This window comes from Oncorhynchus keta, chromosome 18 (assembly GCF_023373465.1).
Source record: "Oncorhynchus keta strain PuntledgeMale-10-30-2019 chromosome 18, Oket_V2, whole genome shotgun sequence".
In the NCBI taxonomy this organism is placed as follows: domain Eukaryota; kingdom Metazoa; phylum Chordata; class Actinopteri; order Salmoniformes; family Salmonidae; genus Oncorhynchus; species Oncorhynchus keta.
This window is the reverse complement of record NC_068438.1, coordinates 39,427,887-39,454,727: the sequence shown is the minus strand read 5'-3', so window position 1 is coordinate 39,454,727 and position 26,841 is coordinate 39,427,887. Positions and strand designations below refer to the sequence as shown.

The 26,841-nt window shown below is 43.1% G+C and overlaps 1 protein-coding gene across 1 annotated transcript in view; it reads left to right on the top strand.

The window, feature by feature from the left end:
• Positions 1-26,841, top strand: part of LOC118381834 (metabotropic glutamate receptor 5-like) — a 137,664-nt gene that overhangs the window by 7,565 nt on the left and 103,258 nt on the right. The window lies entirely within an intron of this gene.

The window sequence follows — 26,841 nt, the reverse complement described above, 5'->3', positions numbered from 1 at the left end:
AGATTTCCCTTCACTGGAACTAAGGGGCCTGAACCATGAAAAACATCCCCAGACCATTATTCCTCCTCCATCAAACTTCACAGTTGACACTATGCATTGGGGCAGATAGTGTTCTCCTGACATCCGCCAAACCCAGATTCGTCAGCCAGACTGCCAGATGGTGATTCGTGATTCATCACTCTCGAGAACGTGTTTTCACTCCTCCAGAGTCCAAGGGTGGCGAGCTTTACACCACTCCAGCCGAAGCTTGGCATTGAGCATGGCAATCTTAGGCTTGTATGCGGCTGCTCGGCCATGGAAACCCATTTCATGACGCTCCCGAGTAACATTTATTGTGCTGACGTTGCTTCCAGAGGCAGTTTGGAACTTGGTAGTGAGTGTTGCCACCAAAAACAGACAATTGTTATGTGCTACGCTGTTCAGCACTCGGTGGTCCCATTCTGTGAGCTTGTGTGACCTACCACTTCACGGAGTAGCCGTTGTTGATCCTAGACGTTTCCACTTCACACTAACAGCACTTACCGTGCTAGCAGGGCAGACATTTGACGAACTGACTTGTTGGAAAGGTGGCATCCTATGACTGTGCCAGGTTGAAGTTACTGAGCTCTTCAGTAAGGCCATTCTACTGCCAATGTTTGTCTATGGAGATTGCACAGATGTGCGCTCGATTTTATACACCTGTCAGCAATGGTGTATCTGAAGTAGCCAAATCCACTCATTTGAAAGGGTGTCCACATACCTTTGTAAATAAAGTGTATATGTGTGTGTTTGTGTGTGGTGGGAGGGGATGAGTGAAGGAATTTAATAGGAGGGTAGGATAATACATATATGGGGGATGAAGAGAGAGAGAGAGAGGGGGGAGGGGATAGAGAGAGAGAGAAAGAGAGACGGGGGAGGGGATAGAGAGAGAGAGAAAGAGAGACGGGGGAGGGGATAGAGAGAGAGAGAAAGAGAGAGGGGGATAGGGATAGAGAGAGAGAGAAAGAGAGAGGGGGGAGGGGATAGAGAGAGAGAGAAAGAGAGAGGGGGGAGGGGATAGAGAGAGAGAGAAAGAGAGAGGGGGGGGGGGATAGAGAGAGAGAGAAAGAGAGAGGGGGAGGGGATAGAGAGAGAGAGAAAGAGAGAGGGGGGAGGGGATAGAGAGAGAGAGAAAGAGAGAGGGGGAGGGGATAGAGAGAGAGAGAAAGAGAGGGGGGAGGGGATAGAGAGAGAGAGAAAGAGAGAGGGGGGGGGGGATAGAGAGAGAAAGAGAGAGAGGGGGGGGGATAGAGAGAGAGAGAAAGAGAGAGAGGGGGGGGGGGATAGAGAGAGAAAGAGAGAGAGGGGGTGGGGGATAGAGAGAGAAAGAGAGAGAGGGGGGAGGGGATAGAGAGAGAGAGAAAGAGAAAGAGAGAGAGGGGGTAGGGGATAGAGAGAGAAAGAGAGAGAGGGGGGAGGGGATAGAGAGAGAGAGAGAGAGAGAGAGAGAGAGAGAGAGAGAGGGGAGGGATAGAGAGAGAGAGAGAGGGGGGGGGTAGAGAGAGAGAGAAAGAGAGAGAGGGGGTAGGCGATAGAGAGAGAAAGAGAGAGAGGGGGGAGGGGATAGAGAGAGAAAGAGAGAGAGGGGATAGAGAGAGAAAGAGAGAGAGGGGGGCGAGGGGATAGAGAGAGAGAGAGAGAGAGAGGGGGGGAGGGGATAGAGAGAGAAAGAGAGAGAGGGGGAGGGGGAGAGAGAGAGGGAGGAGGGGATAGAGAGAGAAAGAGAGAGAGGGGGCGAGGGGATAGAGAGAGAAAGAGAGAGAGGGGGGCGAGGGGATAGAGAGAGAAAGAGAGAGAGGGGGGCGAGGGGATAGAGAGAAAGAGAGAGAGGGGGGAGGGGGAGAGCGAGCAAGCAAGCGAGAGAGAGAGAGGAGCTGAACTGTTGTACGAGGGCATGCCTAGGTCTTCCAAGTATTTACAAATAGGATCTAAAGACTTACCATACGCTCTCAACCCCCACTCTCTCTCAACCCCTCTCTCTCGCTCTGTCTCTATGTATGCATCTTCTCTCTCCCCACTCTCCTCTACTCTCCCCTCCCCTCTGTCCCCCTCTCCTCTGTCCCCCTCTCCTTCATGTATGTCTCTTCTCTCTCCCCCTCTGTCCCCACTCTCCTCTACTCTCCCCTCCCCTCTGTCCCCCTCTCCTCTGTCCCCCTCTCCTTCATGTATGTCTCTTCTCTCTCCCCCTCTGTCCCACTCTCCTCTACTCTCCCCTCCCCTCTGTCCCCCTCTCCTCTACTCTACTCTCCCCTCCCCTCTGTCCCCCTCTCCTCTACTCTACTCTCCCCTCCCCTCTGTCCCCCTCTCCTCTACTCTACTCTCCCCTCCCCTCTGTCCCACTCTCCTCTACTCTACTCTCCCCTCCCCTCTGTCCCCCTCTCCTCTACTCTACTCTCCCTCTCTGTCCCACTCTCTCTCCCCTCCCCTCTGTCCCCACTCTCCTCTCCCTACTCTCCCTCCCCTCTGTCCCCACTCTCCTCTCCTCTACTCTCCCCTCCCCTCTGTCCCCACTCTCCTCTCCTCTACTCTCCCCTCCCCTCTGTCCCCACTCTCCTCTCCTCTACTCTCCCCTCCCCTCTGTCCCCACTCTCCTCTCCTCTACTCTCCCCTCCCCTCCCCTCTGTCCCCACTCTCCCCTCCCCTCTGTCCCACTCTCCCCTCCCCTCTATGTATGTCTCTTCTCTCCCCCTCTGCCCCCTCTCCCCTCATCTCTCTCTCTGTCTCTATGTATCTCTCTTCTCTCTAACACATTCAGTCTGTCTTCCTCTCTGCTCCTAGCAGTTCTGCTTTGTTCTACATCTCCCTTGTGCCCCCCCCCGCTCCCTTTTAAGAGTTCTGGGGTGTTTCTGCTTGGGGTGCAGATCCCACACCATCTCACAATGCACCAGGGGACAACTGCTTACACTACACTCCGTTGTGTGTATGTGTGTGCAGCTCACTCTGGCCTCTTGAGCCTCTGTTGCCATGCCAACCTTTTAATTAACATAGTCATAAACATTTTAGCACCTACACTGTTAGCACCTACACTGTTAGCACCTACACTGTTAGCACCTACACTGTTAGCACCATGGAGAATAGAGACCGGCTCATGTCCTGTTATCCCATGTAATGTTAAATTCATTCCATTGAATTTCTATTAAATTCTATTTATCCCTTCAGTAACCTTACCTGAATAGCAGCGTGATCATGCTCATCATCCTCATCACTACCATGCTCTTCATTCACTAAGTTACTGGGAGACCGGTATGTACACACATCAGGAGGATAATCAATCACATTACACGTCAAACTGTTTTTACCAATCCATTCATGCTGAATAGCAACCGAGCTCTGAACCTCCTAACAGAGAATAGATGGGATCACTCCTTCACTCTGAAGGACCTCAACCTGCCAGCATTATTACCACCTGCACCCTGCACCTGCCAGGCATCTATAGTGACTCAGACACACCACACACACACCCAGACCCGCACACACACCAACCCACCCATGCATTCCCCTGTGTGTTTGGAGTTTGTTAGTATTGATTCTTTCTCTCTCCCAGCGTCCCTGGTGGTGCCAGCCAGTTTCAAACCCAGTAATGAACAGTGCTGTTGAGATAAAAGTATAAACACCACGTGTAAACACACACACTTTCACAATAGCCTACAGTGCCCTCCACTAATATTGGCACCCTTGGTAAATATGAGGGTTGTGAAAAAAAAACGTTATTCTTTATCCTCTTGGTCTTTCATTCAAAATATTCACAACAATATAACCTTTAATTAAAGTAAAATAATTGAAAAATAATTATGAATCTGATCATAATTCTTGGCACCTCTTCATTCAATACTTTGTGCAACCTCCCTTTGTCAAGATAACAGCTCTGAGGGATCTGAGACCATTCCTCCATACAGAAACTCTCCAGATCCATCAGATTCTGATGTCCACGCTTGTGGACTCCTCTTCAGCTCATCACACAGGTTTTCTATGGGGTTTAGGTCAGGGGACTGGGATGTCCACGGTAAAACCTTGATTCTGTGTTCAGTGAATCATTTTTGTGTTGATTTTGAGGTGTGCTTTGGATCATTGTCCTGCTGGAAGATCCAACCACGGCCCAGTTTAAGCTTCCTAGCAGAGGCAGTCAGGTTCTGATTTAATATCCGCTGGTACTTGATGGAGTCCATGACATCATGTATTCTAACAAGTTGTCCAGGGCCGTTGGAAGATAAACAGCCCCACAACATCAAAGATCCACCACCATACTTCACAGTGGATATCTTTCTGTATGGATATCTTTCTGCATGGATATCTTTCTGCATGGCTATCTTTCTGCATGGCTATCTTTCTGCATGGATATCTTTCTGCATGGCTATCTTTCTGCATGGATATCTTTCTGTATGGATATCTTTCTGCATGGCTATCTTTCTGCATGGCTATCTTTCTGCATGGATATCTTTCTGTATGGATATCTTTCTGCATGGCTATCTTTCTGCATGGATATCTTTCTGCATGGCTATCTTTCTGCATGGATATCTTTCTGCGTGGCTATCTTTCTGCATGGATATCTTTCTGCATGGCTATCTTTCTGCATGGATATCTTTCTGCATGGCTATCTTTCTGCATGGCTATCTTTCTGCATGGATATCTTTCTGCATGGCTATCTTTCTGCATGGATATCTTTCTGCATGGATATCTTTCTGCATGGATATCTTTCTGCATGGCTATCTTTCTGCATGGATATCTTTCTGCTTCTGCATGGATATCTTTCTGCATGGCTATCTTTCTGCTTCTGCATGGATATCTTTCTGCATGGCTATCTTTCTGCATGGCTATCTTTCTGCTTCTGCATGGATATCTTTCTGCATGGCTATCTTTCTGCATGGATATCTTTCTGCTTCTGCATGGATATCTTTCTGCATGGCTATCTTTCTGCATGGCTATCTTTCTGCATGGCTATCTTTCTGCATGGATATCTTTCTGCATGGCTATCTTTCTGCATGGATATCTTTCTGCATGGCTATCTTTCTGCATGGATATCTTTCTGCATGGCTATCTTTCTGCATGGATATCTTTCTGCATGGATATCTTTCTGCATGGATATCTTTCTGCATGGCTATCTTTCTGCATGGATATCTTTCTGCATGGCTATCTTTCTGCATGGCTATCTTTCTGCATGGCTATCTTTCTGCATGGATATCTTTCTGCATGGCTATCTTTCTGCATGGATATCTTTCTGCATGGCTATCTTTCTGCATGGCTATCTTTCTGCATGGATATCTTTCTGCATGGCTATCTTTCTGCATGGATATCTTTCTGCATGGATATCTTTCTGCATGGATATCTTTCTGCATGGCTATCTTTCTGCATGGATATCTTTCTGCTTCTGCATGGATATCTTTCTGCATGGATATCTTTCTGCATGGATATCTTTCTGCATGGATATCTTTCTGTATGGATATCTTTCTGCATGGCTATCTTTCTGCATGGATATCTTTCTGCATGGATATCTTTCTGCATGGCTATCTTTCTGCATGGATATCTTTCTGTATGGATATCTTTCTGTCTACACCAAACCCACCTCTGGTGTTTGTTTCCAAAAAGCTCTATTTTGGTCTCATCTGACCATAGAACCCGGTTCCATTGAAAGTTCCAGTAATGTTTGGCAAACTGTAGGCACTTTTGTTTGTTGTTTGATGACAGGGCAACCCTCCCAACTAACTTGTGTTTACGTAGGTGGCGTCTGATCGTAGTTTTGGAGACATTCTGACCCCAAGACTCAACTAACGTTCTCTAGCTGTGATCCTTGGAGGTTTTTGGGCCAATCGAACCATCCTTCTCACTGTGCGTGGGGTCAACATAGACACATGTCCTCTTCCAGGCCCATTGTTAAAATCTCCAGTTACTTTATTCTTCTTAATTATTGCCCTGATTTTCAACCACTGAGCTATTATATTATAGCAATTTCCTGATTTGTGCAGCTCAACAACCCTTAGTCTCACATCAGTGCTGTATTCTCTGGTCTTTCCCATAGTGATGGATGACTATGTAAACTTGGTCTGTGTGTCACCTCGTATTTATACCCTAGTGAAACAGGAAGTCACGGCTTACCACTGAAGGGTTCCTAATCACTCAGGTAAACTAAAATATGAATGGGAACATACAATACCGTTCAAAAGTTTGGAGTCACTGTAACGGCAGTCCCGAGGGGCAGCTCGGGACTGAGGGAAAGCCCGGGATTGAGAGAAAGCCCAGTACTGAGAGGAAGCCCAGTACTGAGAGGAAGCCCAGTACTGAGATGAAGCTCAGGCAGGTAGTAGGCTCTGGTAGATGGAAGATTCTGTTTGACTGGCAGATCTGGAAGAGACTGGTTGACAGGCAGATCTGGAAGAATCTGGTTGACTGGCAGATCTAGAAGATCATGGCTGACTGACGGATCTAGCTGCTCCATGCAGACTGGCAGCTCTGGCTGTTCCATGCAGACTGGCAGCTTTGTGCAGACTGACAGCTCTGGCTGCCCCATGCAGACTGACAGCTCAGGCTGCTCCATGCAGGCTGGCAGCACCCTGCAGACTGGCAACTCCTTGCAGACTAGCAGCTCCTTGCAGACTGACAGCTCCTTGCAGACTGACAGCTCCTTGCAGACTGACAGCTCTGGCTGCTCCATGCAGGCTGACAGCTCCTTGCAGACTGACAGCTCCTTGCAGACTGGCAGCTCCTTGCAGACTGGCAGCTCCTTGCAGACTGGCAGCTCTTTGCAGACTGGCAGCTCTGGCTGCTTCATGCAGGCTGACAGCTCTGGCTGCTTCATACAGACTGACAGCTCTGGCTGCTTCATGCAGACTGACAGCTCTGGCTGCTTCATGCAGACTGACAGCTCTGGCTGCTTCATGCAGACTGACATCTCTGGCTGCTTCATGCAGACTGACATCTCTGGCTGCTTCATACAGACTGACAGCTCTGGCTGCTTCATGCAGACTGACAGCTCCTTGTAGACTGACAGCTCCTTGCAGACTGGCAGCTCTGGCTGCTTCATGCAGTGATTCTGTAACGGCGTCCTTCGTTTGTCGAAAGAGAGTCGGACCGAAATGCAGCGTGGTGGTTACTCATGTCTTTAATGAAAAAAGCGATACATGAAAATACTATACAAAAACAAAAACAACGAACGGAACGTGAAATCTAATTACAGCTGGTGAAACTGGAACAATCAGTTCCAATCACAGAGACAGGAACAATCACCCACCAAATACACAGTGAAACCCAGGCTACCTAAATACGTTTCCCAATCAGAGACAACGAGAATCACCTGACTCTGATTGAGAACCGCCTCAGGCAGCCAACCTAAGCTACACCCCTACTCAGCCGCAATCCCAATGCCTACAAAACCCCAATACGAAACAGAACATATAAACCCATGTCACACCCTGGCCTAACCAAATATATAACGAAACACAAAACACTAAACACTATGACCAAGGCGTGACAGTCACTTAGTTTTCGAATAGAAAAGCAATTATTTTGTCCATTACAATAATATCAAATTGATCAGAAATACAGTGTAGACATTGTTAATGTTGTAAATAACTATTGTAGGTTGAAATGGCTGATTTTTTTAATTGAATATCTACATAGGCATACAGAGGCCCATTATCAGAATCCATCAATCTTGTGTTCCAATTGCATGTTGTGTTAGCTAATCCAAGTTTATTATTTTAAAAGGCTAATTGATCATTAGAAAACCCTTTTGCAATTATGTTAGCACAGCTGAAAACTGTTGTCCTGATAAAAGAAGCAATAAAACTGGCCTTCTCTGAAGGTTGGGACTGGATGGTGTTCAGAGATAGATAGAAGGAGTTAAATTGAGCTGAAGGATGGAACTGGATGGTGTTCAGAGATAGATGGGAGGAGTTGAATGGAGCTGAAGGTTGGGACTGGATGGTGTTCAGAGATAGATAGAAGGAGTTAAATTGAGCTGAAGGATGGGACTGGATGGTGTTCAGAGATAGATGGGAGGAGTTGAATGGAGCTGAAGGATGGGACTGGATGGTGTTCAGAGATAGATGGGAGGAGTTGAATGGAGCTGAAGGTTGGGACTGGAGGGTGTTCAGAGATAGATGGGAGGAGTTGAATGGAGCTGAAGGTTGGGACTGGATGGTGTTCAGAGATAGATGGGAGGGGTTGACTGGAGATGAAGGATGGGACTGGATGGTGTTCAGAGATAGATGGGAGGAGTTGAATGGAGCTGAAGGTTGGGACTGGATGGTGTTCAGAGATAGATGGGAGGAGTTAAATTGAGCTGAAGGTTGGGACTGGATGGTGTTCAGAGATAGATGGGAGGGGTTGAATGGAGTTGAAGGTTGGCAATAATAACAACTAATAACAACAAGATAACTAATGTAAAATATAGTGCCCATAAAACGTATATAGGTTCAGAACCTTTGTGAAGGAAATAGATGGGAGAGGTTGAGGTTCGAGGAAGGACAGGAGTGAAAACAAAGAAATGATAACTATTGTTAAAATAGACTGTCCGTAAAATGTATAGAATAAGCTGGAAGAAGAAGTGCTGTTGTTCACTAGTTTACTCCAATTAGGGGAGGTAAGGTTAGAAAGTAATAAAGTAAAATATATTTAGAAAAAAGTTTGTGTAAATGTACAGTACCAGTCAAAAGTTTGGACACACCTACTCATTCAAGGGTTTTTCTGTTTTTTAAAAACTATTTTCTACATTGTAGAATAATAGTGAAGACATCCAAACTATGAAATAGCACATATGGAATCATGTAGTAACCATTAAAGTGTTAAACAAATCAAAATATATTTTATATTTGAGATTCTTCAAAGTAGCCACCCTTTGCCTTGATGACAGCTTTGCACACTCTTGGCACTCTCTCAACCAGCTTCATGAGGTAGTCACCTGGAATGCATTTCAATTAACAGGTGTGTCTTGTTGAAAGTTAATTAGTGGAATTTCTTTCCTTATTAATACGTTTGAGCTAATCAGTTGTGTTGTGACAAGGTAGGGTGGTATACAGAAGATAACCCTATCTGGTAAAATACCTTAAAATAATAAGTCCATATTATGGCAAGAACATCTGAAATAAGAAAAGCAAAACGACAGTCCATCATTACTTAAAGACATGAGGGTCAGTCAATCCGTAAAATTTCAACAACTTTGAACATTTTGTCAAGTGCAGTCGTAAAAACTATCAAGTGCTATGATGAAACTGGCTCTCATGAGTACTGCCATAGGAAAGGAAGACCCAGAGATAACTCTGCCGCAGAGGATAAGTTCATCAGCATTACCAGTCTTAGAAATTACAGCCCAAATAAATTCTTCAAAGAATTCAAGTAACAGACACATCTCAACATCAACTGTTCAGAGGAGTCTGTCAATCAGTCCTTCATGGTCAAATTGTTGCAAAGAAACAACTACTATTTGTTTTATTGAACCTTTATTGAACTAGACAAGTCAGTTAAGAACATATTCTCATTTTCAATGACAGTCTACCCCGGGCCAAACCCTAACCCTAACCCTTCCCCGGGCCAAACCCTAACCTTACCCCGGACAACCCAGAGCCAAACCCTAACCCTAACCCTAACCCGGACAACACTGGGCCAAACCCTAACCCTAACAACCCTGGGCCAACCCTAACCCTAGCGCTAACCTGGACAACACTGGGCCATACCCTAACCCTAACAACCCCGGGCCAACCCTAACCCTAACCCTAACCCAGACAACACCGGGCCAAACCCTACCCCGGGCCAAACCCTAACCCTAACCCGGACAACACTGGGCCAAACCCTAACCCTAGCGCTAACCTGGACAACACTGGGCCAAACCCTAACCCTAACAACCCCGGGCCAACCCTAACCCTAGCACTAACCTGGACAACACTGGGCCATACCCTAACCCTAACAACCCCGGGCCAACCCTAACCCTAACGCTAACCTGGACAACACTGGGCCAAACCCTACCCCGGGCCAAACCCTAACCCAGACAACACTGGGCCAAACCCTACCCCGGGCCAAACCCAAAACCTAACCCGGACAACACTGGGCCAAACCCTAACCCTAACCCGGACAACACTGGGCCAAACCCTAACCCTAACCCGGACAACACTGGGCCAAACCCTAACCCGGACAACACTGAGCCAAACCCTAACCCGGACAACACTGAGCCAAACCCTACCCCGGACAACACTGGGCCAAACCCTAACCCGGACAACACTGAGCCAAACCCTAACCCGGACAACACTGAGCCAAACCCTACCCCGGACAACACTGGGCCAAACCCTAACCCGGACAACACTGAGCCAAACCCTAACCCGGGCCAAACCCAAACCCTAACCCGGACAACACTGGGCCAAACCCTAACCCGGACAACACTGAGCCAAACCCTAACCCGGACAACACTGGGCCAAACCCTACCCCGGACAACACTGAGCCAAACCCTACCCCGGACAACACTGAGCCAAACCCTAACCCTAACCCGGACAACACTGAGCCAAACCCTAACCCGGACAACACTGGGCCAAACCCTACCCGGACAACACTGAGCCAAACCCTAACCCTAACCCGGACAACACTGAGCCAAACCCTAACCCGGACAACACTGGGCCAAACCCTACCCCGGACAACACTGAGCCAAACCCTAACCCGGACAACACTAGGCCAAACCCTAACCCGGACAACACTGGGCCAAACCCTACCCCGGACAACACTGAGCCAAACCCTAACCCGGACAACACTGGGCCAAACCCTAACCCGGACAACACTGAGCCAAACCCTAACCCGGACAACACTAGGCCAAACCCTAACCCGGACAACACTGAGCCAAACCCTAACCCGGACAACACTGGGCCAAACCCTAACCCGGACAACACTGGGCCAAACCCTTACCCTAACCCGGACAACACTGAGCCAAACCCTAACCCGGACAACACTGGGCCAAACCCTAACCCGGACAACACTGAGCCAAACCCTAACCCGGACAACACTGAGCCAAACTCTACCCCGGACAACACTGGGCCAAACCCTAACCCGGACAACACTGAGCCAAACCCTAACCCGGGCCAAACGCAAACCCTAACCTGGACAACACTGAGCCAAACCCTAACCCGGACAACACTGAGCCAAACCCTAACCCGGACAACACTGGGCCAAACCCTACCCCGGACAACACTGAGCCAAACCCTACCCCGGACAACACTGAGCCAAACCCTAACCCTAACCCGGACAACACTGAGCCAAACCCTAACCCGGACAACACTGAGCCAAACCCTAACCCTAACCCGGACAACACTGAGCCAAACCCTAACCCGGACAACACTGGGCCAAACCCTAACCCGGACAACACTGGGCCAAACCCTACCCCGGACAACACTGAGCCAAACCCTAACCCGGACAACACTAGGCCAAACCCTAACCCGGACAACACTGGGCCAAACCCTACCCCGGACAACACTGAGCCAAACCCTAACCCGGACAACACTGGGCCAAACCCTAACCCGGACAACACTGAGCCAAACCCTAACCCGGACAACACTAAGCCAAACCCTAACCCGGACAACACTGGGCCAAACCCTAACCCGGACAACACTGAGCCAAACCCTAACCCGGACAACACTAGGCCAAACCCTAACCCGGACAACACTGAGCCAAACCCTAACCCGGACAACACTGGGCCAAACCCTAACCCGGACAACACTGGGCCAAACCCTAACCCTAACCCGGACAACACTGAGCCAAACCCTAACCCGGACAACACTGAGCCAAACACAAACCCGGACAACACTGGGCCAATTGTGCGCTGCCCTATGGGACTCCCAATCACGGCTGGTTGTGATACAGCCTGGAGAAGAAGACACTTGCTTGGGCCAAGAAACACGAGCAATGGACATTAGACCGGTGGAACCACTGTGTCTTTGTGAGACGCAGAGTAAGTGAACAGATGATCTCTGCATGTGTGGTTCCCACCGTGAAGCATGGAGGAGGAGGTGTGATGGTGTGGGGGTGCTTTGCTGGTGACACTGTATGTGATTTATTTAGAATTCAAGGCACACTTACCCAGCATGGCTACCACAGCATTCTGCAGTGATACGCCATCCCATCTGGTTTGGTTTTAGTGGGACTATCACTTGTTTTTCAACAGGACAAGGACCCAAAACACAAAATTGTCCAAATGGGTCAAGTGAAATGAAAAAAAAAACACTTGTTTCTAAAAAACAGAAAGGTGGTGTGTGCATATGCATTTACCCCCTTTTCTATGAAGCCCCTAAATAAAATCTGGTGCAACCAAATATCTTCAGACATCACATAATTAGTTACATAAAGTTCACCTGTGTGCAATCTAAGTGTCACATGATCTGTCACATGACCTCAGTATATATACACCTGCTCTGAAAGGCCCCAGAGTCTGCAACACCGCTAAGCAAGGGGCACCACCAAGAAAGCAACACTATGAAGACCAAGGAGCTCTACAAACAGGTCAGGGACAAAGTTGTGGAGAAGTACAGATCAGCGTTGGGTTATAAAAAATTATCAGAAACTTTGAACATCCCACGGAGCACCATTAAATCCATTATTAAAAAATTGAAATAATATGACACCACAACAAACCTGCCAAGAGAGGGCTGCCCACCAAAACTCATGGATCAGGCAAGGAGGGCATTAATCATAGAGGCAAAAAAGAGACAAACGATAACCCTGAAGGAGTTGCAAAGCTCCACAGCGGAGATCTGTCCATAGGACCACTTTAAGCCGTACACTCCACAGAGCTGGGCTTTACAGAAGAGTGGCCAGAAAAAAGCCATTGCATAAAGAAAAAAAATAAGTGACCATGTGGGAGACTCCCCAAACATATGGAAGAAGGTACTCTGGTCAGATGAGACTAAAATTGAGCTTTTTGGCCATCAAGGAAATCGCTATGTCTGGCGCAAACCCAACACCTCTCATCACCCCGAGAACACCATCCACACAGTGAAGCATGGTGTTGGCAGCATCATGCTGTGGGGATGTTTTTCATCCACAGGGACTGGGACACTGGTCAGAATTTAAGGAATGGTGGGTGGCGCTAAATACAGGGAAATTCTTGAGGGAAACCTGTTTCAGTCTTCTAGTGATTTGGATGTGGGATGGAGGTTCACCTTCCAGCAGGTGTCTTAAGAGGAAACATTTAAATGTCTTGGAATGGCCTAGTCAAAACCCAGACCTCAATCCAATTGAGAATCTGTGGTATGACTTATAGATTGCTGTACACCAGCGGAACCCATCCAACTTGAAGAAGCTGGAGCAGTTTTGTCTTGAAGAATGGGTAGAAATCCCAGTGGCTACATGCGCCAAGCTTATAGAGACGTACCCCAAGAGACTTGCAACTGTAATTGCAGCAAAAGGTGGCTCTACAAAGTATTGACTTTGGGGGTGGGTGGGGGGGATTGTTATGTACGCTCAAGTTTTCAATTTGTTTGTCTTATTTCTTATTTGTTTCACAATAAAAAACATTTAGCATCCTCAAAGTGGTAGGCATGTTGTGTAAATAAAATGATACAAACGCCCCAAAAATCTATTTTAATTCCAGGTTGTAAGGCAACAAAATAGGAAAAGACCAAGGGGGGTGAATACTTTCGCTTGTCACTGTGTATGTTTTACTCCATGCAATGTGAGAAAATGTCTGAAGTGCCACTGTGTATAACATTTTTATGGGGGATTGGAAGTGATGCAAACAATCACATTGATGGAAGCTACAATCTATCTGCAATCTTAACGCTGATCAATCCCAGAAGAACAGTAAAAAATGGAAAAACAGCAGACGTTTTTTTCACAGCCCATTTTGCTCATATTTACCAAGGGTTCCGATATTAGTGGAGAGCACAGTATATTGTAGTTTTGGTAGAGTGTTTGCAGAAAGACAGAGAGAGTGTGTTATTGTGCAGGGTTGGGTAGGTTACTTTGTAATGTATTCCTTTACAGTTACTAGTTACTTGTCAAAATTGCAAGCAATTAACGTAACTTTTGGATTACCCAAACACAGTAACGTAATCTGATTACTTTCACCGTTAAAAGGCATTAGAAGGCAAAAAGGATCCATCAAAAGTGTTTGATGTGTCATCATAGTGGTCTCTGACTTGTGGTCAGACTCTCAGGTGGAACCAACTTAAACTTGGGCCTTTTTTAAATACCGAATTGAGGTAATTGAGAAAACAGTAAAAGTAATCAAAGAAGTAATCATATAGTATTTGTAATCTGATGACAATATTTTTGCTGGTAACGTAACTGATTACAGTCACAGATTTTTTGTAATCAGATTACATTAAGCCAAATACATGTAATCAGATCACATTAAGCCAAATACATGTAATCAGATTACATTAAGCCAAATACATGTAATCAGTTACTCCGCAACCCTGGAATACGAGTGGAGTTTCTCAGTGTGTGTCAATGCCTTCTGCCTTGCTCTGCTCTGATTTTGGTTTTCCTAAATGCTTTGTCACTCCACTCACTTGTCTCAATGCATGTTTACTCCATCAGTCTGTACAGTGTGTGTGTGTGTGTTTGTAACTAGTATTAATTTATTATATCCGTGTCCATATTGTTCATGAGTTTCTAGTAGACAGACCATATGGTTCCAGAGAAAATGGCCTAATTAATGACAGAAGCATCTAATCAACAATGGCATTATTTATTATTAACTCTGTAACTCTTATAACTATTGACTTTACTCACAACTACCGCCAGTTTGACCCAAAACATTGACAACAAATATATACTGACATAGTCAAATAAATCAAAGTTTGTCAAAAATAAATCAATATTTCATGCTGAAACCCTGTGTTATGTTAAACAGCAGTGGTTTTATTCATGTTGTACAGCTTTGTCATTGTATTTTGTTATTATTTTATGAAATTATTTCATATATTTTACATGTGGTAAGGCCACACAGTGGGCCAGAGATAATTACACACCTGAGATAATCTGAAGTTCCCAAAAGGGCCACTAGATGTTTTGTGATTCTACGTAAAATCTTTGAAAAATACCCAAATTCTGTTCACTGGTAAACTTCGAAAGTTTCCAGTAATATACCCTCCCTTTGCAAGCCTTAGATAAACACTCAGAAGAGACACAGACACATTCACACACACACACACACACACACACACACACACACACACACACACACACACACACACACACACACACACACACACACACACACACACACACACACACACACACACACACACACACACACACACACACACACACACTAGTGATACGCGGGTTGACTCATAACCCGCAGTCCCCGAGGTTACATCACCAGGGCGGGTGGGTTTAGCCTCATTAAATATTATGTCGATGAAGGGCAGTCGGTGGCGAGCGGGTTGAATAAAGAGAAAAATATATTATAAAAAATATATGAACGTATAATTATTGCGCAATTTAAATCTATAGTCTACATTGAGGATTTTCTTTCATTGTTTTAGGCTATCTGGCATTAGTGCATAAGCCTATAAGGGCCTAACTGTACGCGTGCCAAATACCCAACATGCCAATCGACAAATGCTTTTGGGAACCGAGGCAAAAAGGACGATGGCGGAGTAAAATTCAATAAGAAAAAAGGTGAGAAATGTTGAGTTGAAAATAAAGAGGAGGGAGGGTATGTTTGGTGAAGTAATGTTTGGTGAAGTAATGTTTGGTAAAGTAATGTTTGGTGAAGTAATGTTTGGTAAAGTAATGTTTGGTAAAGTAATGTTTGGTAAAGTAATGTTTGGTGAAGTAATGTTTGGTAAAGTAATGTTTGGTAAAGTAATGTTTGGTAAAGTAATGTTTGGTGAAGTAATGTTTGGTAAAGTAATGTTTGGTAAAGTAATGTTTGGTGAAGTAATGTTTGGTGAAGTAATGTTTGGTAAAGTAATGTTTGGTAAAGTAATGTTTGGTAAAGTAATGTTTGGTGAAGTAATGTTTGGTAAAGTAATGTTTGGTAAAGTAATGTTTGGTAAAGTAATGTTTTGTGAAGTAATGTTTGGTAAAGTAATGTTTGGTAAAGTAATGTTTGGTGAAGTAATGTTTGGTGAAGTAATGTTTGGTAAAGTAATGTTTGGTAAAGTAATGTTTGGTAAAGTAATGTTTGGTAAAGTAATGTTTGGTAAAGTAATGTTTGGTAAAGTAATGTTTGGTAAAGTAATGTTTGGTGAAGTAATGTTTGGTAAAGTAATGTTTGGTAAAGTAATGTTTGGTAAAGTAATGTTTGGTGAAGTAATGTTTGGTGTAATGTTTGGTAAAGTAATGTTTGGTAAAGTAATGTTTGGTAAAGTAATGTTTGGTAAAGTAATGTTTGGTGAAGTAATGTTTGGTAAAGTAATGTTTGGTAAAGTAATGTTTGGTAAAGTAATGTTTGGTAAAGTAATGTTTGGTGAAGTAATGTTTGGTAAAGTAATGTTTGGTAAAGTAATGTTTGGTAAAGTAATGTTTTGTGAAGTAATGTTTGGTAATGTTTGGTAAAGTAATGTTTGGTGAAGTAATGTTTGGTAAAGTAATGTTTGGTAAAGTAATGTTTGGTAAAGTAATGTTTGGTAAAGTAATGTTTTGTGAAGTAATGTTTGGTAAAGTAATGTTTGTTAAAGTAATGTTTGGTGAAGTAATGTTTGGTGAAGTAATGTTTGGTAAAGTAATGTTTGGTAAAGTAATGTTTGGTAAAGTAATGTTTGGTAAAGTAATGTTTGGTAAAGTAATGTTTGGTAAAGTAATGTTTGGTAAAGTAATGTTTGGTGAAGTAATGTTTGGTAAAGTAATGTTTGGTGAAGTAATGTTTGGTAAAGTAATGTTTGGTAAAGTAATGTTTGGTAAAGTAATGTTTGGTAAAGGTTTGTTGAAGTGGTTAAAGAGGATGATAGCAGTGTTATGTGTGATGACTGTGAGGCGCTATACAAATTTGACAGTCACAAGGCAGAGGCTGTGTTTCAAACCCATAAAATACACAGCCTCGTCCATTTACCCATTCACCCCGTCACCATCTTGGACGTCGGTCCAAACGATTAGCCAAACAAGGGAAGCTCACATCGTAAGCCCCTCAGCCCTTGTTTTTGAATGAGTTTGCGAGTGTACAATTATGTTCACTTTGGGGCCTGAAATGCCAGATAATTCAATTTGCGATGATTGTACATCCGCTAAGAAAAGTCAGGCGAAACTTAAACCCTCAACGTCAATATGGAGAAGTCAACATACAAGTATAAGTAAAAACCGAATGTAAAAAGGTTAGAACTTGTTCTCCTGATGCACATGACGGCACAAACACATCTCATAAAAGTAATGATGCTCAAAGGAATATTGAATATTGACTACGCTTTGGATGGTGTATCAATACACCCAGTCACTACAAAGATACAGGTGTCCTTCCTAACTCAGTTGCCAGAGAGGAAGGAAACCACTCAGGGATTTCATGAGGCCAATGGTGACATTAAAACAGTTACAGAGTTTAATGGTTGTGATGGGAGAAATCTGAGGATGGATCAGCAACATTACAGTTACTGCACAATACTAACCTAGTTGACAGAAGAAGGAAGTCTGTACAGAATAAAAATATTTCAAAACATGCATCCTGTTTGCAACAAGAGACTAAAGTAATACTGCAAAAACATGTGGCAAAGCAATTCACTTTTTGTCCTGAATACAAAGTGTTATGTTTTGGGCAAATCCAACACAATACATTACTGAGTACCACTCTCCATATTTGCAAGCATAGTGGTGGCTTCATTATGTTATGGGTATGCTTGTACTCGTTACTGTCGCATTGGGGAGTTTTTCAGGATAAAAAAATAAACGTAAACGTAAACCTGGTTCAGTCTGCTTTCCACTAGACACTGGGAGGTGAATTCACCCCTCAGCAGGACAATAACCTAAAACACAAGGCCAAATCTACACTGGAGTTGCTTACCAAGAAGACAGTGAATGTTCCTGAGTGGCCGAGTTACAGTTTTGACTTAAATCTGCTTGAAAATCTATGGAAAGAACTGAAAATGGTTGTTTAGCAATGATCAACAATCAATTTGAGCTCGAAGAATTTAGAAAAATAATAATTGTTAAATGTTGCACAATCCAGGTGTGGAAAGTTCGTAGAGACTTACCCAGAAAGACTCACAGCTGTAATCACTTCCAAAGGTGATTCTAACATATATTGACTCAGGGAGTTGAATACGTATCAAGTGATTTATTATTATTAATTATTTTACAAATCTTAAAATGTTTCTTCCTATTTAACATAACAGAGTATTTTGTGTAGATCGTTGACAAATAAATGTCAATGAAATCATTTTTAATTCCACTTTGTATCACAACTAAATGTGAAAAAGTGAAGGTGTGTGAATACTCTCTGAAGGCACTGTATCTAATTATAGACAAGTTGACTAACAAATAGCCTACCAAATAACGGAAATTGTTAGCAGAAACATGTAAATCAGGCTAAATAAATCCTGACCCCCCTGTCAACAAATGATTCTGGCGTCTCTGACTGCCGCCTACATTTTCTATATTAGTGGGTTTGGGTCGGGTGCGGGCCTCTTATTTTCACTACATCACATATAAGTCAGGCGGTTGCAGATGTGTTATTATCAATTGTGGGCGGTTGAACAAACAGCTGACTTGTGCACCACTAACACACAGACATACAGTGGGGCAAAAAAGTATTTAGTCAGCCACCAATTGTGCAAGTTCTCCCACTTAAAAGATGAGAGAGGTCTGTAATTTTCATCATAGGTACACTTCAACTATGACAGACAAAATTAGATTTTTTTTTCTCCAGAAAATTTTCTCCAGAAGGATTTTTAATGAATTTATTTGCAAATTGTGGTGGAAAATAAGTATTTGGTCAATAACAAAAGTTTATATCAATACTTTGTTATATACCCTTTGTTGGCAATGACAGAGGTCAAACGTTTTCTGTAAGTCTTCACAAGGTTTTCACACACTGTTGCTGGTATTTTGGCCCATTCCTCCATGCAGATCTCTTCTAGAGCAATGATGTTTTGGGGCTGTTGCTGGGCAACACGGACGTTCAACTCCCTCCAAAGATTTTCTATGGGGTTGAGATCTGGAGACTGGCTAGGCCACTCCAGGACCTTGAAATGCTTCTTACGAAGCCACTCCTTCGTTGCCCAGGCGGTGTGTTTGGGATCATTGTTATGCTGAAAGACCCAGCCACGTTTCATCTTCAATGCCCTTGCTGATGGAAAAAAATCTCACAATACATGGCCCCATTCATTCTTTCCTTTACACGGATCAGTCGTCCTGGTCCCTTTGCAGAAAAACAGCCCCAAAGCATGATGCTTCACAGTAGGTATGGTGTTCTTTGGATGCAACTCAGCATTCTTTGTCCTCCAGTTGAGTTTTTACCATAAAGTTATATTTTGGTTTCATCTGACCATATGACAATCTCCCAATCTTCTTCTGGATCATCCAAATGCTCTCTAGAAAACTTCATACGGGCCTGGACATGTACTGGCTTAAGCAGGGGGACACGTCTGGCACTGCAGGATTTGAGTCCCTGGCGGCGTAGTGTGTTACTGATGGTAGGCTTTGTTACTTTGGTCCCAGCTGTCTGCAGGTCATTCACTATGTCCCCCTTGTGGTTCTGGGATTTTTGCTCACTGTTCTTGTGATCATTTTGACCCCACGGGGTGAGATCTTGCGTGGAGCCCCAGATCGAGGGAGATTATCAGTGGTCTTGTATGTCTTCCATTTCCTAATAATTGCTCCCACAGTTGATTTCTTCAAACCAAGCTGCTTACCTATTGCAGATTCAGTCTTCCCAGCCTGGTGCAGGTCTACAATTTTGTTTCTGGTGTCCTTTGACAGCTCTTTGGTCTTGGCCATAGTGGAGTTTGGAGTGTGACTGTTTGAGGTTGTGGACAGGTGTCGTTTATACTGATAACAAGTTCAAACATGTGCCATTAATACAGGTAACGAGTGGAGGACAGAGGAGCCTCTTAAAGAAGAAGTTACAGGTCTGTGAGAGACAGAAATCTTGCTTGTTTGTAGGTGACCAAATACTTATTTTCCACCATAATCTGCAAATAAATTCATTAAAAATACTACAATGTGATTTTGTGGATTTTTTTTCTCATTTTGTCTGTCAAAGTTGAAGTGTACCTTTGATGAAAATTACAGGCCTCTCTCATATTTTTAAGTGGGAGAACTTGCACAATTGGTGGCTGACTAAATACTTTTTTGCCCCACTTGTATATATACTGTACACACACGCACATAAACACACACACATACAGTTTGGCTTGTATGTGTGAAATGATGTGTGTGTGTGAAAGATTTCTTTAGATTAGACGAAATCTAAGAACGGTTTTACGTCTCCCCGCATTAATCTCGCCACTCACCAAAACGCTGACTCTGGTTGAGCAGTTTCTTGTTTGTTTATGGCCCCATACAGTTCGTGATGATTACGGATAAGAACTCTCTTGGTCTGCAACTTACCATGAGATATTCTCTATCAAGTGAGATAAAGCTTGAGATTTCCTTCACACTGGAATGCAGCGCACCAGTTGTTGTTTATGAAGAGACACACCGAGGACATAGTTTGATTGACATGACGTGTGTCTGATGTGTGTGTGATAGATTTCTTTAGATAACACAGAATCAAAGAATCTTAGAATCATCCCGAGGAGTCTCTTTTCTGGTCTGCCTCTTGTTGGCATGGAAATAACCCCTTCCATATTTGTAGAGAGAGCTGACACCAGTGTTGGGGTTACACTGTGTGTGTGTGTGTGTGTGTGTGTGTGTGTGTGTGTGTGTGTGTGTGTGTGTGTGTGTGTGTGTGTGTGTGTGTGTGTGTGTGTGCGTGCGTGCGTGCGTGCGTGCGTGCGTGCGTGCGTGCGTGTGTGTGTGCGTGTACATTTGTGCGTTAGTGTCTCTGGAATGATACAGTACAGATTGTGCACAGACGTCAATTCAACATCTATTTCATGTTGGTTCAACATTGGTTCATTGAAATAACGTGGAAACAGTGTTGATTGTGTTTGCACAGTGTGTAGTGTTCTGCATTTCTCTTCCCTACTGCTATCCAGACAGGCAATGCTGATATGTTACCAGGGTCAGATACTAATGGCTAGGTGGAGTGGATCAAGCTAGCTAGCTAGTCACAGACATAGAATGCTTAACCTTGTAAAATCCCTCACCTTCCCTGATACCTGAAGTAACTGTCAATTTTATAAGAATATGTCAAAGATAAATACACAACACAGACGAGAAGTCAATAGAGTACTAACGATCAATGGAAATAGTGTTTTTTCTGTAACGGGATTATTGATCTATGGGTCAGAGACACTGTCTATACAGTGAGCCTGAAATAGGATACTTGTTATTCGGCTATTGGTCCAGTTTTATTGCAAGGAATTCTAATTATATAATAAACTACATCCTGCCCCTTTGTTCACTGGAGGGAATCACTGAGAGATAATCACTGAGAGAGAATCACTGAGAGAGAATCACTGAGAGAGAATCACAGAGAGATAATCACAGAGAGAATCACTGAGAGAGAATCACTGAGAGATAATCACAGAGAGAGAATCACTGAGAGAGAATCACTGAGAGATAATCACTGAGAGAATCACTGAGAGAGAATCACAGAGAGAATCACTGAGAGATAATCACTGAGAGAGAATCACTGAGAGAGAATCACTGAGAGATAATCACTGAGAGAGAATCACAGAGAGAATCACTGAGAGAGAATCACTGAGAGAGAATCACAGAGAGATAATCACAGAGAGATAATCACAGAGAGATAATCACAGAGAGAGAATCACAGAGAGAGAATCACTGAGAGAGAATCACTGAGAGAGAATCACTGAGAGATTATCACAGAGAGAGAATCAATGAGAGATAATCACTCAGAGAGAATCACTGAGGACAGGGAAGGAACGACCATCTACCATCGACCTCTCAGCATAATATCTATGATTTATACTCTTTGAATAAACCTTTTTTCCTCCCCATCGATTTGCTTTGGGGTCTGTGTTATTAAAGAATAACATCATCTGCTAACAACCTGAACCAAAATAACTGAGTAACTGTCTTCCCCTATAACATAAGATCCTTTGGGGTCCCGAGTGGCGCAGCAGTCTAAGGCACTGCATCTCAGTGCCTGAGGCATCACTACAGACACCCTGGTTTGATTCCAGGCTGTATCACAACTGGCCATGATTGAGAGTCCCATAGGGCGGTGCACAATTGGCCCAGCGTTGACCGGTTTTGGCCGGTGTAAGCTGTCAATATAAATTTAATTTGTTCTTAACTGACTTGCCTAGTTAAATAAAATACATTTAAAAAATCATTTTTGGCACTAGACCCAACAGCCTAGCTTAGCCACACTCAAAGCAGCACAGTGATGATCAGCCTTCACTACGATGGTAAGCGCAGAGATTGACAGCCTCAGCTCCAGTGTGTGTGTGTGTGTGTGCGTGTGCGTGCGTGACAAGGTAAACATCTGTCATTCTGCCCCTGAACAAGGCAGTTAACCCATTATTCCTAGGCTGTCATTGAAAATAAGAATGTGTTCTGAACTGACTTGCCTAGTTAAATAAAGGTAAAATAATAAAAGCATGTTATGGTCATTTTCTCTGTAATGCTCCTCTCCAGTCAGTTTGTTATCATTTGCTACTTAATTTAGTTTTGATTAAAGTAGCGCTAATTCATGCCGTTTCATTTGTAAAATAATGGAAATTCATTATGTTCTGTGCTGAACATCGGAATCATGGACCGCTTGTAATTAGACACCTGGGAATTGAAGGGGAAGACAAAAGAGAGAGAACGACAGAGAAAGAGAGAAAGACAAAGGGAGGTCTGTGTGTGAAAGAGAGAGATATAGTAAGATACTGTGTATGATAAAAAGAGAGAGGGAGATAGTAAAATACTGTGTATGATAAAAAGAGAGAGGGAGATAGTAAAATACTGTGTATGATAAAAGAGATAGTAAAATACTGTGTATGATAAAGAGAGAGAGAGAGATGGTAAGATACTGTGTAAAATATAGTACTGTGTATGATAAAAAGAGAGAGGAAAAATACTGTGTATGATAAAGAGAGAGAGATAGATGGTAAGATACTGTGTATGAGAAAGAGAGAGAGATATAGTAAGATACTGTGTATGATAAAAGAGAGAGGAGATAGTAAAATACTGTGTATGATAAAAGAGAGAAAGATAGTAAGATACTGTGTATGAGAAAAAGAGAGAGAGATGGTAAGATACTGTGTTTGAGAAAGAGAGAGAGAGATGATAAGATACTGTGTATGAGAAAGAGAGAGATAGTAAGATACTGTGTATGAGAAAGAGAGAGAGAGAGATAGTAAGATACTGTGTATGAGAAAGAGAGAGAGAGAGAGAGAGAGAGAGAGAGTAAGATACTGTGTATGAGAAAGAGAGAGAGAGAGAGATAGTAAGATACTGTGTATGAGAAAGAGAGAGATAGTAAGATACTGTGTATGAGAAAGAGAGAGAGAGAGAGAGAGAGAGAGAGAATGAGAAAGAGAGAGATAGTAAGATACTGTGTATGAGAAAGAGAGAGAGAGATAGTAAGATACTGTGTATGAGAAGCTTAGCCACACTCAAAGCAGACAGTGATGATCAGCCTTCACTACGATGGTAAGCGCAGAGATTGTCAGCTCCATGACAAGAAACATCTGTCATTCTGCCCCTGAACAAGGCAGTTAGGCTGTCATTGAAAATAAGAATGTGTTCTGAGACTTGCCTAGTTAAGATAATAAAAGCATGTTATGGTCATTTTCTCTGAGAAATCATTTGCTATTTAATTTAGTTTTGATTAAAGTAGATTCATGATTTGTAAAATAATGGAAATTCATTATGTTCTGTGCTGAAGAATCATGGACTGTGACACCTGAATTGAAGGGGAAGACAAAAGAGAGAGACAGAGAAGATCTGTGTGTGAAAGAGAGATATAGTAAGATACTGTGTATGATAAAAGAGAGAGGAGATAGTAAAATACTGTGTATGATAAAAAGAGAGAAGATAGTAAGATACTGTGTATGATAAAAGAGAGAGGAGATAGTAAAATACTGTGTATGATAAAGAGAAGAGAGATGGTAAGATACTGTGTATGAGAAAGAGAGAGAGAGAGATATAGTAAGATACTGTGTATGATAAAAAGAGAGAGATAGTAAATACTGTGTATGATAAAAAGAAAGATAGTAAAATACTGTGTATGATAAAAAGAGAGAGATAGTAAGATACTGTGTATGAGAAAGAGAGAGAAAAGATACTGTGTATGAGAGAGATAGTAAGATACTGTGTATGAGAATAGTAAGATACTGTGTATGAAAGAGAGAGATACTGTGTATGAGAAAGAGAGAGAGAGAGAGAGAGAGAGAGAGAGAGAGAGAGAGAGAGAGAGATAGTAAGATACTGTGTATGAGAAAGAGAGAGAGAGATAGTAAGATACTGTGTATGAGAAAGGAGAGAGATAGTAGTAAGAATTAAATTAAATTAAATTAAGATCAAAACAGGAACATGGTAAGATACATTTTGAGAAAGAAATAATAAGATACAAAAAAGAAATTATCCTAACAAAGAGAAAATAGTAAGATCCTGTGTGAGAAAGAGAGAGAGAGAGAGAGAGATACCTATATCCCCCATACTGTGTAGAATCCCCATATTTTAATGAAGAGAGAGAGAGAGATAGTAAGATACTGTGTACCTGTGTTTGAGAAAGAGAGAGAGGGCTTCTCCATAATAAGATACATGTATGAGGCCCAGGGACATGAGAAAGAGAGAAAGAGAGAGAGAGATAGTAAGATCTGTGGCGACCTAAATGCCAGAACCGGACAAGAACCTGACACCCTCAGCACACAGGGGGACAAACACCTGCCTGGAGGTGACAGCATTCCCTCCATTATGCCCCCTAGGCACAACTATGACAACATAACCAACAAAAACGGGTCACAACTCCTGCAGCTCTGTCGCACGCTGGGTATGTACATAGTCAACGGTAGGCTTCGAGGGGACTCCTATGGTAGGTACACCTACAGCTCATCTCTTGGCAGTAGTACTGTAGACTACTTTATCACTGACCTCAACCCAGAGTCTCTCAGAGCGTTCACAGTCAGCCCACTGACACCCCTATCAGACCACAGCAAAATCACAATCTACTTAAACAGAGCAATACTCAATCATGAGGCATCAAAGCCAAAGGAACTGAGTAACATTAAGAAATGCTATAGATGGAAGGAATGCCGTTTGGAAACCTACCAAAAAACAATTAGGCAACAACAAATTCAATCCCCTTTAGACAATTTCCTGGGTAAAACGTTCCACTGTAATAGTGAAGGTGTAAACTTAGCAGTAGAAAATCTTAACAGTATATTTGACCTCTCAGCCTCCCTATCAAATCTAAAAATCTCAAATAGAAAACCGAAGAAAATTAACAACAATGACAAATGGTTTGATGAAGAATGCAAAAATCTAAGAAAGAAATTGAGAAACATGTCCAACCAAAAACATAGAGACCCGGAAAACCTGAGTCTACGCCTTCACTATGGTGAATCACTAAAACAATACAGAAATACACTATGGAAAAAGAAGGAACAGCATGTCAGAAATCAGCTCAATGTAATTGAAGAATCCATAGACTCTAACCACTTCTGGGAAAATTGGAAAACACTAAACAAACAACAACACAAATAATTATCTATCCAAAATGGAGATGTATGGGTAAACCACTTCTCCAATCTTGTTGGCTCTATAACACAGAATAAAGAGCAAAAACATATACATATACATATACAGGCCCAAAAAGGCCTGTGGTGTTGATGGTATCATCAATGAAATTATCAAATATACAGACAACAAATTCCAATTGGCTATACTAAAACTCTTTAACATCATCCTTAGCTCTGGCATCGTCCCCAATATTTGGAACCAAGGACTGATCACCCCAATCCACAAAAATTGAGACAAATTTGACCACAATAACTACCGTGGAATATGCGTCAACAGTAACCTTGGGAAAATCCTCTGCATTATCATTAACAGCAGACTCGTACACTTCCTCAATGAAAACAATGTACTGAGCAAATGTCAAATTGGCTTTTTACCAAATTACCGTACAACAGACCATGTATTCACCCTGCATACCCTAATTGACAACCAAACAAACCAAAACAAAGGCAAAGTCTTCTCATGCTTTGTTGATTTCAAAAAAGCCTTCGACTCAATTTGGCATGAGGGTCTGCTATACAAACTGATGGAAAGTGGTGTTGGGGGTAAAACATACGACATCATAAAATCCATGTACACAAACAACAAGTGTGCGGTTAAAATTGGCAAAAAACACACACATTTCTTCACACAGGGTCGTGGGGTTAGACAGGGATGCAGCTTAAGCCCCACCCTCTTCAACATATATATCAACGAACTGGCGCGGGCACTAGAAAAGTCTGCAGCACCCGGCCTCACCCTACTAGAATCCAAAGTCAAATGTCTGCTGTTTGCTGATGATCTGGTACTTCTGTCACCAACCAAGGAGGGCCTACAGCAGCACCTAGATCTTATGCACAGATTCTGTCAGACCTGGGCCCTGACAGTAAATCTCAGTAAGACCAAAATACTGGTGTTCCAAAAAAGGTCCAGTCACCAGGACCACAAATACAAATTCCATCTAGACACTGTTGCCCTAGAGCACACAAAAAACTATACATACCTTGGCCTAAACATCAGCGCCACAGGTAACTTCCACAAAGCTGTGAACGATCTGAGAGACATGGCAAGAAGGGCATTCTATGCCATCAAAAGGAACATAAATTTCAACATACCAATTAGGATCTGGCTAAAAATACT